This window comes from Oncorhynchus mykiss, chromosome 5, assembly GCF_057628025.1.
Source record: "Oncorhynchus mykiss isolate SJ-2025 chromosome 5, ASM5762802v1, whole genome shotgun sequence".
In the NCBI taxonomy this organism is placed as follows: domain Eukaryota; kingdom Metazoa; phylum Chordata; class Actinopteri; order Salmoniformes; family Salmonidae; genus Oncorhynchus; species Oncorhynchus mykiss.
In genome coordinates this window covers 38,557,940-38,570,578 of record NC_143026.1, presented here as the reverse complement: position 1 = coordinate 38,570,578, position 12,639 = coordinate 38,557,940, and the positions used below count along the sequence as shown (strand labels likewise).

The window sequence follows — 12,639 nt, the reverse complement described above, 5'->3', positions numbered from 1 at the left end:
ATGTTTGCAAATGTATAAAAATAAAATAAAAACAGAAATACGCTATTTACATAAATATTCAGACCCTTCGCTATGAGACTCAAAATTGAGCTCAGGTGCATCCTGTTTCCATTGATCATCCTTGAAATGTTTCTACAACTTGATAGGAGTTCACCTGTGGTAAATTGAATTGATTGGACATGATTTGGAAAGGCAAACACCTGCCTATATAAGGTCCCACAGTTGACAACACATGTCAGAGTATAAAACCAAGCCATGATGTCAAAGGAATTGTATGGAGAGCGCTGAGACACAGCTCTGGGAAGGGTACCAAAACATTTCTGCAGCGTTGAAGGTCCAAGAATCACAGTGGCCTCAATCCCCTCTTATATGTAAAGTCCCCACATCTTATTGTTTGCCTGTGACTTACCGTTATTGATCACCAGCCAAGAGAGTCAAAATGTTGTTTTTTACGGAACGTTTTCACCAAACAGCAACCATCTTACAAGGTAAGCTTCGATTTGGTCTGTTTGAGTTATAAAATGAATCCTTAGGTTGGTAGGAACAAATCTAGCCTATCGAAAATGATATCTGATGATGTATGACTTAATGTCAACATCGAATGTTCACCAAGTGACTATCTTTGCACATGCATAATGCAAACTATTGCTACCTGGCTCAGATTTTTCTTTCCGGCTGACAAAGATTGCTTTCTAGAAGGACTGGATCCACTTTTAGATCTGTAAGTAAATTATTTATGACTTTATACAGCTAATTTACTCTATGTATTTTGTTTTATTATAAGTTGTCTGCTTTTTGTGCTTTGAATTTAGTTTACATCGGCCTATGTAACAAGTAATTTCAGTGTTATATACAGTGCCTTGCGAAAGTTTTCGGCCCCCTTGAACTTTGCGACCTTTTGCCACATTTCAGGCTTCAAACATAAAGATATAAAACTATTTTTTTTGTGAAGAATCAACAACAAGTGGGACACAATCATGAAGTGGAACGACATTTATTGGATATTTCAAACTTTTTTAACAAATCAAAAACTGAAAAATTGGGCGTGCAAAATGATTCAGCCCCCTTAAGTTAATACTTTGTAGCGCCACCTTTTGCTGCGATTACAGCTGTAAGTCGCTTGGGGTATGTCTCTATCAGTTTTGCACATCGAGAGACTGAAATGTTTTCCCATTCCTCCTTGCAAAACAGCTCAGTGAGGTTGGATGGAGAGCATTTGTGAACAGCAATTTTCAGTTCTTTCCACAGATTCTCGATTGGATTCAGGTCTGGACTTTGACTTGGACATTCTAACACCTGGATATGTTTATTTTTGAACCATTCCATTGTAGATGTTGCTTTATGTTTTGGATCATTGTCTTGTTGGAAGACAAATCTCCGTCCCAGTCTCAGGTCTTTTGCAGACTCCATCAGGTTTTCTTCCAGAATGGTCCTGTATTTGGCTCCATCCATCTTCCCATCAATTTTAACCATCTTCCCTGTCCCTGCTGAAGAAAAGCAGGCCCAAACCATGATGCTGCCACCACCATGTTTGACAGTGGGGATGGTGTGTTCAGCTGTGTTGCTTTTACGCCAAACATAACGTTTTGCATTGATGCCAAAAAGTTCCATTTTGGTTTCATCTGACCAGAGCACCTTCTTCCACATGTTTGGTGTGTCTCCCAGGTGGCTTGTGGCAAACTTTAAATGACACTTTTTATGGATATCTTTAAGAAATGGCTTTCTTCTTGCCACTCTTCCATAAAGGCCAGATTTGTGCAATATACGACTGATTGTTGTCCTATGGACAGAGTCTCCCACTTCAGCTGTAGATCTCTGCAGTTCATCCAGAGTGATCATGGGCCTCTTGGCTGCATCTCTGATCAGTCTTCTCCTTGTATGAGCTGAAAGTTTAGAGGGACGGCCAGGTCTTGGTAGATTTGCAGTGGTCTGATACTCCTTCCATTTCAATATTATCGCTTGCACAGTGCTCCTTGGGATGTTTAAAGCTTGGGAAATCTTTTTGTATCCAAATCCGGCTTTAAACTTCTTCACAACAGTATCTCGGACCTGCCTGGTGTGTTCCTTGTTCTTCATGATGCTCTCTGCGCTTTTGACGGACCTCTGAGACTATCACAGTGCAGGTGCATTTATACGGAGACTTGATTACACACAGGTGGATTGTATTTATCATCATTAGTCATTTAGGTCAACATTGGATCATTCAGAGATCCTCACTGAACTTCTGGAGAGAGTTTGCTGCACTGAAAGTAAAGGGGCTGAATAATTTTGCACGCCCAATTTTTTAGTTTTTGATTTGTTAAAAAAGTTTGAAATATCCAATAAATGTCGTTCCACTTCATGATTGTGTCCCACTTGTTGATTCTTCACAAAAAAATACAGTTTTATATCTTTATGTTTGAAGCCTGAAATGTGGCAAAAGGTCGCAAAGTTCAAGGGGGCCGAATACTTTCGCAAGGCACTGTAATTCCAAAGTAGTTATAGTCTGTTTCTTCATATTAGTTCACTGTTTGATGTTCTAAGTTTCATCCTTAACTTAGAGGCCACTAAACTCTCAAGTCCATCGTTTTATTTGTGGTACCTCCCCTATGTATTTGTCTCCAAAGCGTGCATGTGTGTGCTAAACACCTATGTGAGTCACTGTACAGGTAAAGTTTAAGCTTGGTGTTTTTACTTTACAGTAATGGGTTTTTGTAAATTTTGTCAACTGTAATTCTGTGTCTTACAACAATACATCCCTTTATTGTATTCACCACAGAGTGGAGGATGCAGAGGATTTGGATGATGACTATTGGGAGCCAACAGGGGGAAGGAAGATGTCCTGGAAACCTGTCACCATGGGTGACATGCTCAACTACATTTCCTTGGTGATTTACATGGGACTGGTAAAGGTATCAAGACTAGTTGACAACTGGAGCAAGTCCCCACTCTATCGGTTTGAGTTCCTCACCTCCATCATGAGTGAAAACCGATTCTTGGCCATCAACCGTACTCTTCACATGAGTGACAGACAAAAGGATCAGGAGAATGACCAGGAGGGGACTGCAGGGTATGATCGTCTTGCAAGAGTCAAGCCCCTTTATCATGACATGGTGGAGGCATGCAAAACGTACTTCCAGCCTGCTCAAAATCTATCTATAGATGAGTACATGGATGCCTCAAAGGCTCCAATAGGCTTGAACCAATATATGAAAAATAAGCCAACCAAATGCTCTTTGTGCTAGCCGATTCTGCCTACACGTGGCAGTAGATTAAAAAGTTCCACGTCTGCTCCTCCCCTCCGGCGTACAACGTCACCAGAATACTGACCACCGGTCCTGTGAATCATTCATTCACAACTGGACTCCATGACCTTCATCATTTCCTCCCCTTTGTGTCACTCTCCCATGTTCACTCACCAGTTGGTATTGCTATTGTGTATCGGCGAACTACCTTGTGTTAGTGTCGTGTTCTTGGTTTTGTTGTATTATTAAAACATTTCACCTGCACCTGCTTCCGACTCACCACCCCATCATTACATCTATGAAGGCAAGGCGATCACACCAACTGGGAAGGGCCTTAGTTATGACTCTGTCATGCAGCCAATGTACTCCCCCTTACTTGGCAGTGGGTACAAGCTCTTTGTGGACAATTTTTATACTAGTCCCATGCTTTTCATAGACCTCTTGAAAAATAAAATAGGACGAATGGTGCCACAAGACCCTAACAGAATTGGTTTCCCCAAGACCAATGTAAACGACATGCCAAAGACAGCAGAGAGGAAGACTAAACGTTGGATCAAGACTAACAAGCTGCTTTTTGTGAAATGGAAGGACGCTAGGTAAGTAACCATGCTCAGCACACAGCATAAGGCATTCAATAACGACCATGTCTCAAGGAGAGTGAAATTCCAGTAGGGCACGGGTGAGCAATGTCCCCGATTCTGTGAAGGACTACACTTCCAGCATAGGGGGTGTCAACCTATCTGATGCTCTGATAGGCTAGTACCAGGTTCTCCACAAGACCAGGAAGTGGTAAGACCTTTTTTTTTTTTACCACTTTGTGGACATTGCTATAGTAAATGCTTTCGTTTTCCACAAGCAGATGGCCAAAGCAGATGGCCATAGCAAAAGGTCAAACCCCTTTTCAATTTGACCTTCAGAGAGCAGCTGGTGTTGGAAATGGCTGAATTGGGGGCCCAAAGCAACCTCACAACCATCACAAGACCCCCCCCCCCCCACTCACTCAAGGTGAGCGCCACTATCCAACACATGCCAAAAGACAAAGAACTGTCAGCATTGCACAAACACGGGGAAAAAAGGGGGAAATTACAGATCTTTTGTCCGAAATGTCAGTTCGCTTTTTGTTTCCTGGCAGAGAGGGACTGCTTCAAAGATTATCATGACATGCACAAGCTATGGTGAAAGTGAAATCGAATCATCTACACCTGGGATGTAAAAATGAACACAAATGCCCTTTGTAAATAGTTCAGCTTATTTTTGCACCTTTTTTAGTGAAGGACACATGTGTAACGAAGTTTGTTTGAGACATTTTTATGTATAGTACCAGTCAAAAGTTTGGCCACACCTACTCATTTCAGGGTTTTTCTTTATTTTTACATTGTAGAATAATAGTGAAGACATCAACACTATGAAATAACTCACATGGAATCATGTAGTAACCAAAAAAAGTTTTAAACAATCTTAATTATGTTTTATATTTGAGATAATTAATAGTACCCACCCTTTGCCTTGACAGCTTTGCACACTTTTGACATCCCCTCAACCTTCAGGAGGTAGTCACCTGGAATGAATTTCAATTAATAGGTGTGCCTTGTTAAGTTAATTTGTGGAATTTCGTTACTTCTTAACGGGACGCCTATCCCGAAGAAGATTTATTAATGCGTTTGAGCCAATCAGTTGTGACAAGGTAGGGCTGGTATACCAAAGATAGCCCTATTTGGAAAAAGACCAAGTCCATATTATTGCAAGAACAGCCCAAATAAACAAAGAGAAACAACAGTCCATCATTACTTCAAGACATGAAGATCAGTCAATCAGGAAAATGTCAAGAACTTTGAAAGTTCCTTCAATTGCAGTCACAAAAACCATCAGGCTCTATGATGAAACTGGCTCTCATGAGGACCGCCACAGGAAAGTAAGACCCGGAGTTACCTCTGCTGCAGACAATACGTTCATTAGAGTTACCAGCCTCAGAAATGTCAACCCAAATGCTTCAGAGTTCCAGTAACAGACACATCTCGACATCAACTGTTCAGAGGAGACTGAATCAGGCCTTCATGATCAAATTTCTGCAAAGAAAACACTACTGGAGGACACCAATAAGAAGCAGAGACTTACTTGGGCCAAGTACACAAACAAAGGACATTCGACCGATGGGTCCAGATTTGAGGTTTTTGGTTCCAACTGCATGTCTCTTTGTGAGACGCAGAGTAGGTGAACGGATTATCTCTGCATGTGTGGTTCCCACCATGGAGGAAGAGGCATGATTGTATGGGGGTGCTTTGCTGGTGACACTGTCTGTGATTTATTTAGAATTCAAGGCACATTTTAACCAGCATGGATACCTTTCATGTCTATTCCCTCTCCGGCGCTCAACGTTGCCAGTTTACTCATCATTACGCACACCTGCTACCATTGTTACGCCCACCTGCACCTCACCTGGACGCCATCACTTCTATGGTTACCTCCCCTATATCTGTCACTCCCTTTGGTTCATTCCCCAGGCAGTATTAGTTACGTTTTTCATGTCCAGGTGCTACTCTTGTTTTCTATTGTTCCATGTTTATTTTATTATTAAATTCACCCGCTGTACTTGCTTCTCGACCCCCAGCGTCTGCGTGACAAAATACTGCCTCAACAATTGGAAGCAACAGGGATTTTTCAGCTGGCTCGACGGGCCCCCGCGCTTCAGCTGGCTCGACTTGTTCCCTCGCCTCAACAGAAGCGACCGGCCCACTCCTGGTCCTCGGGACTGTCCCTCTGGGCGGCGGTGTCCTGCGACTGGAGTCGTGCTTCGGCGAGGGGTACTGTCACGTCTACTCCCTCTCCAGCACTCGATGTTGCCAGTTTACTTATCATTACGCACACCTGCCACCATCGTTACACGCACCTGCGCCTCATGAGATTAATCTGGTCTCCATCACTTTATGATTACCTCCCCTATATCTGCCACTCCCTTTGGTTCATTTCCCAGGCAGTATTAGTTGTCTCATGTCCAGATGCTACTCTTGTTTTGTATTGTTCCATGTTTATTATATTATTAAATTCCCTCCGTACTTGCTTCTCGACTCCCAGCGTTTGCGTTAACTACCACAGCATTCTGCAGCGATACGCCATCCCAACTGGTAGGAGCTTAGTGGGACTATCATTTTGTTTTTCAACAGGACAGTGACCAAAAACACACCTCCAGGAGAGTGATGGAGTGTTGCATCAGATGACCTGGCCTCCAGTGGCAGCCGAAGAACTCAGTGGCCTCCATCATTCTTAAATGGAAGAAGTTTGCAACCACCAAGACTCTTCCTAGAGCTGGCCGCCCGGCCAAACAGAGCAATCGGGGGAGAAGGGCCTTGGTCAGGGAGGTGACCAAGAACTCGATGGACACTCTGACAGAGCTCTAGAGTTCCACTGTGGAGATGGGAGAACCTTCCAGAAGCACAACCATCTCTGCAGCACTCCACCAATCAGGCCTTTATGGTACAGTGTCCAGATGGAAGCCATTCCTCAGTAAAAGCACATGACAGCCCGCTTGGAGTTTCCCAAAACGCACCTAAAGGACTCTGACTATGAGAAACAAGATTCTCTGGTCTGGATGAAACCAAGATTGAACTCCTTGGCCTGAATGCCAAGCGTCACGTCTGGAAGAAACCTGGCACCATCCCTATGGTGAAGCATGGTGGTGGCAACATCATGCTGGGGGTATGTTTTTCAGCGGCAGGGACTATGACACCAGTCAGGGTTGAGGGAAAGATGAACGAAGCAAAGTACAGAGCGATCCTTGATGAAAACCTGCTCCAGAGCGCTCAGGACGTCCAACTGGGGCGAACAGGATAACGACCCTAAGTACACAGCCAAGAGAACGCAGGAGTGGCTTCAGGACAAATCTCTGAATGTCCAGTCAGAGCCCGGACTTGAATCCGATCGATCATCTCTGGAGAAACCTGAAAATAGCTGTGCAGCAACGCTCCGCATCCAACCTGACCGTGCTTAAGAGGATCTGCAGATAAGAATGGGAGAAACTCCCCGAATACAGGTGTGCCAAGCTTGTAGCGTCATACCTAAGAAGCCTCAAGACTGTTATCGCTGCCAAAGGTGCTTCAAAGTACTGACTAAACAATCTGAATTGTTATGTAAATGTAATATTTTTGTCATTATGGGCTATCTTGTGTAGATTAAGGAAAAACACTTTTAATCCATTTACAATAAGGCTGTAACGTAACAACATGTGGAAAATGTCAAGGGGTCTGAATACTTTCTGAATGCACTGTAGATGCAGAATTTCCACAAACCCACATACAGTATGTACACTAACACTACAAACTACTTTATAAATGATGCATGTAAGCGAGTGCAAAGAACAATGTGCAGTTCTGGGATGATAGAGTGGATGACCGTATCATCGTGGACCAGGTGGCCGGTTGGTGAAGGCAACAGAAGAAACTGTTCAGATGACGGGAGGTTTTGGTCGTCATTGACCAGAACATGGACTCAATGATGGTCGCTTAGAACAGAATCAGAACACACAGCAGTCAAAGGAGGACTAAGGACCAAACAATATCACGCATTCACCAAACATTGCACTGTGGGAAACAGATTTGTTTTATAGTAATTGTCTGATCGGGAACTACCATTGTCTATCAATTACAGAATCTTAAATTATTTCAATTCGTCATTGGAAGTTTTATTGAATACAGTCAGTAATACAGGAGTCAAATCAATATGGAGTCTCATCAGATCAGATGTTTCCAGCAAGCCAGAGCCATCAGTGGAAAGAGCACAAGTAGAACAAACATATGAGTGAAAACATAATACAGAGATTCAACATAAGTTTCCACCTAAAACAATGATATGAGCTTGGTCACAATTCATCTCTGCCCAGCTCCTCACTTCCTCACATCCTTCTCAAACCCCATTGGAGGAGTTCTGAGGTGTGGTACCTTGGGTTGTCTCCTCCAATGGGGTTTTATTAGGCACAATGGTCAGACCTTGTATCCTTAGCTATGTCTTTGAATTTGAGTGGTTACATTTCTCCAGCCAATCCCTCAGATCTTTATTGAAACTGGTGGGGAGGCGCTTTTGTTATTGTTTCAACTGCTGATTTCCACTTTAAGAAACACATATGTTTAAACATACTTGTATGCTCATTTGACTGTTGGGAGTGCGGTGTCATACCTTTAACTCCCAGGTGCAGCTGACACACTATATAGATGAATTTTCAGCAAATGTCCCTCTGGCTGTTCTCCAGCCAGATGTCTTGACCACCCTCTCTCTGGCTGTTCTCCAGCCAGATGTCTTGACCACCCTCTCTCTAGCTGTTCTCCAGTCAGATGTCTTGACCACCCTCTCTCTGGCTGTTCTCCAGACAGATGTCTTGACCACCCTCTCTCTGGCTGTTCTCCAGACAGATGTAGCACTGGAAGGTGTCCCAGGCACTGTTTGTGGACACATCACCTCCCACAGTACCAGTGAAGATCTCCAGGTTCTTACAGAGGGGCATCAGCATAATCTATAGAGAGTACAGGAGATAGAATTAGATTTGTTATGGAGTCAAAGTCCCAATTTAAAATCATTGTACAATCCATACACGTTGGTGAAAAGGTAAGCAAAAGTAGGGCAGTCGGAGGAAGGTGGAGCGATACATATGTGCTGAGTTGTGTAAGGCATAAGACGAGTTGGTGACTCACTGGTCCAAACTTGGCGTCCTCTGCCTCATTGGTGTAGTGGTCCAAGGCGATGAAGTAGAAGCCTGACTCCACCTGGTCAAACGTGTTCTCTCTACACATACACTGACCTCTATCCTGAGAACAATTGGAGTGACCGAGCGGAAAATAAGATGTCAGGAAATGTCTGACGGTTCAATTGTTTTTAAATGTTTTAACATCTTAATGTTGCATTCAAATAAAAGTCAATTTTAACTCTGGATAATAATTTAGCCAAATAAGTGATAAAACACAATGTGATACTGGACTGAGCACAGCTGTAGGGCAATTCCACGGTACCAGTCATGCTGACGCTCAGTTTCTTAACTTTTAAAAACCCACCTTTGTGGAGAGCTATCCTCCTGTAGGTGTTCACTTCATCCTTTACCTACACTAATTTATTGTTTAGCAATGACTATCACATACATTCATTAAAGAACCATCTTTCTAACCAATAGACCGCAGCTGATCATCCACGTGACAAATGTCCTATGCACAAAGCCTTCACAAATGGAATTCTCAGTACCACTAATGATTAGATTACAGGGATGATTGGTGGATGTCATGGTTACCTGCAGGAAGTCCCCAGAGTGCTGTGCCTAGTGGAGAGCCAAGGTAACCTACTTGGAACAGAATGGACTCCTGTATCTCCTGTCTCTGTCAGCTGAGCAGATAACAACTTCACCACCACATATTAGTGACAATGGACTTGCATGGCAAGAGGGATGGAGAGAGCGAAATGGTTTGAGGTCATTCACAATTATTTAAAAGTTATCAAATCTTTATTTCAATCAGACTGTATCACAAAGTATGCGGTTTGTGGTTTGGTTCAGAGTCTGACCTCTTGGCTCCCCCTCCTCAGTGAGGGTCTTCCCTGTCTGTTCTCCCCCTGCCTCTCCCTTCTGCCACCCAGTCATGTTGGTCTTCCAAGTTCTCCTCTACTAAACCCCCTCCTCGACTTAGGCACAATGCTCTTAGTTAAACCAGAGATGGTATAGAAACCCCCTTGGCTTTGGTTAAAACACATGGTTAGCTTCCTAGCTACCTGACGTTAACCTAGCTTGCCTCATCAATAGCCTGCTTTAATAACAGAAGTTGAAAAAGCTACTTACTTCAACTTCAAAATTGAAATCTTAGTTGATTTAGCTAGCTGGTTGGTTATTTCGGTTTTCTTTATTGTAAATTATTGTAATCAGTTGCAAGAGCAACATTTATTTTGAAGAGATCTCGAAAATTGGTGTGGGGACGTGGTGTTTCAAGCGCTGGCCTGCGCTCGCGGGACCCATCCTCTGCTCGCTCTACCATATTATTTTTCTTTCTCCACTCAAGTGTTTGCTCACACAATGTTTCATTATTACATTTTTTTTGAACGGGCCCAATCTTGTGCCCGCTGGACTTTTGAATCATATTTGACACCATAATAATGCATTAAATTAAACATTAAGGAAATCTATAGTGCATAGCTTTAGCACAGACTACCTCATGAAGCTGGTTGAGAAAATGCCAAGAGTGTACAAAGCTGTCATCAAGGCAAAGGGTGGCTACCTTGAAGAATATCAAATATATTTTGATTTGATTAACAGTTTATTGGTTACTACATGATTCCATGTGTGTTATTTCATAGTTTGATGTCTTCACTATTATTCTACAATGTAGAAAATAGTAAAAATAAATAAAAACCCTTTAGGTAGGTGTGTCCAAACCTTTGACTGGTACCTACTGTACAGTACATGTATATTTTACCTCGATTAACCTGATTAACCCCCAAACATTGACTCTGTACCGGTACCCCCTGTATACAGTGGGGCAAAAAAAGTATTTAGTCAGCCACCAATTGTGCAAGTTCTCCCACTTAAAAAGATGAGAGGCCTGTAATTTTCATCATAGGTACACTTCAACTATGACAGACAAAATTAGAAAAAAAATCCAGAAAATCACATTGTAGGATTTTTAATGAATTTATTTGCAAATTATGGTGGTAAATAAGTATTTGGTCACCTACAAACAAGCAAGATTTCTGGCTCTCACAGACCTGTAACTTCTTCTTTAAGAGGATCCTCTGTCCTCCACTCGTTACCTGTATTAATAGCACCTGTTTGAACTTGTTCTCAGTATAAAAGACACCTGTCCACAACCTCAAACAGTCACACTCCAAACTCCACTATGGCCAAGACCAAAGAGCTGTCAAAGGACACCAGAAACAAAATTGTAGACCTGCACCAGGCTGGGAAGACTGAATCTGCAATAGGTAAGCAGCTTGGTTTGAAGAAATCAACTGTGGGAGCAATTATTAGGAAATGAAAGACATACAAGACCACTGATAATCTCCCTCGATCTGGGGCTCCACGCAAAATCTCACCCCGTGGGGTCAAAATGATCACAAGAACAGTGAACAAAAATCCCAGAACCACACGGGGGGACCTAGTGAATGACCTGCAGAGAGCTGGGACCAAAGTAACAAAGCCTACCATCAGCAAGGGCATTGAAGATGAAACATGGCTGGGTTTTCCAGGTTCTCAAAGGCCATTTCACGCTTTTCATCCCACCTAGATCTGAAGGGTTTTGACGGCTTGAAGTACACCTAGTATTTAACACGTTGTAAAATTGCTGGTGCTCCAGACATACCCTGCGGCATCCTCTCACACCGGTTAGAATTCAGACAGAAAGCAGTCCTCTCTTTGTCAACTTCACTCATCAGAATTTGATCATATCCACTTCTGAGATCCAACACGCTGAGCCATTTGATTCCATTCAAACTGGTCAGGGCATCTTCAATCCGTGGAATTGTGTATTGGTCTGGAAGTACGTCTGAGTGTCCTGTAGTCCACACACATCCGTATGGTTCCGTTCTTCTTCATCACCACCACAATCTGCAATGCATAGATAATTTCAGCGTTCTTTAGGAGTTTCTCACTTCTTCCACATCAGCCGGGGCCAGCTGTCGAGACCTCTCCCTAAACAGTGTGTCATCAGTGACTCTGATGGTATGGTGAGTGCTCTTAGAACAACCAATGTCAAACTCATGAGTTGAGAAAACGCATCTTGTCAGATATAACCTCTTCCATTCTTCAGATACACAGTTGAATCACCAAAGTCAAATGAAATAGGAGTCAGCTTCTCAGGTAAATTGCCCTTATCCCAGCAGGAGCTACTACAGAACACATCTACAGGAAACAAGTAAGCAATGGGCATGCTACATTTTATGGTGAATTCCCGCGATGATACATTCCTGAATGCAAATGTTATTCTTTGAGACGACACAGCAGTAGACGTCTGCGTTTCAGGTCTCACAAGAAGTTATCCTGGAAACTGGGAAACTTCAGGACGCTCCTTTACTGGGTCCCTCTGTAGTTTCCCATCGACTGTTTCTGGCTGACGAGACACTTGTTGACTTTCTTCAGATTTTCCAGACCCTCAGTCTCATTTCAAGTATCCATACTCTCCACTTATATACCAGGTCTGCCTTCATCCCTGGTAGGACCTTGAGATGGATCAGTGTTCTTCTTTTTGACAGAGGAATCTGACTTTTGAGAGGGCGTGTCATGCTTACTTGTGGCGACAACAGCAGACCTAAGACGAGTCATCTCAATTTTCAAACCATTCAGTTCTTTTCTCAGCAGCTCCATTGCACTGTTAGCTTCTGTGGTCTCAGCAGTATTTGTAGTGACAGCTGGTGACATCACAATACTCGTCTAGAATCATGTCTTCCTTCTCCCTCACCT

General features: G+C 43.0%; 1 long non-coding RNA gene across 1 annotated transcript; it reads left to right on the top strand.

The window, feature by feature from the left end:
* The first annotated feature begins 267 nt into the window (after window positions 1–267).
* On the top strand, window positions 268–2,847 carry LOC110522859 (uncharacterized). The gene is made up of 3 exons (XR_002473378.3): window positions 268–488; window positions 662–721; window positions 2,759–2,847. It is a non-coding gene; the product is annotated as an uncharacterized LOC110522859 (long non-coding RNA).
* The last annotated feature ends 9,792 nt before the right edge of the window (window positions 2,848–12,639 follow it).